This window comes from Penaeus monodon, chromosome 33 (genome assembly GCF_015228065.2).
Source record: "Penaeus monodon isolate SGIC_2016 chromosome 33, NSTDA_Pmon_1, whole genome shotgun sequence".
NCBI lineage: Eukaryota > Metazoa > Arthropoda > Malacostraca > Decapoda > Penaeidae > Penaeus > Penaeus monodon.
Window position 1 is genome coordinate 17177162 of NC_051418.1, and position 374 is coordinate 17177535.

Sequence of the window (374 nt, forward strand, 5' to 3'; positions counted from 1 at the left end):
ACAGAATACCAGAAAACTTGTTCCATCTAATATTTTTTAAAAAGTATGTAGAAATGACATTAAAGAAAAAATATAGGCAAGCAAGCACATATTACATAGTTACAGTATATCTAAAAAACTTCAAAATCTGAAGAATGTAATGGGGTATAGACAGAGAAACACAGCTTGTAATCACAGTTTATTTTCATAAAATGGAAACAAAGTAACGTCTAGCAACACTGATGTTTATACTGAAGACACTTTGAAAATCATAGAACGTAGGTCTGAGTCGAGAGCACTGGGTGTGTCAATATATAGATATTTGAACAAGTATATTGGTCTTCTTTATTTTTGATGATCCCACTCAGCAAATGTGGGACAGAAAGGATGGCTGA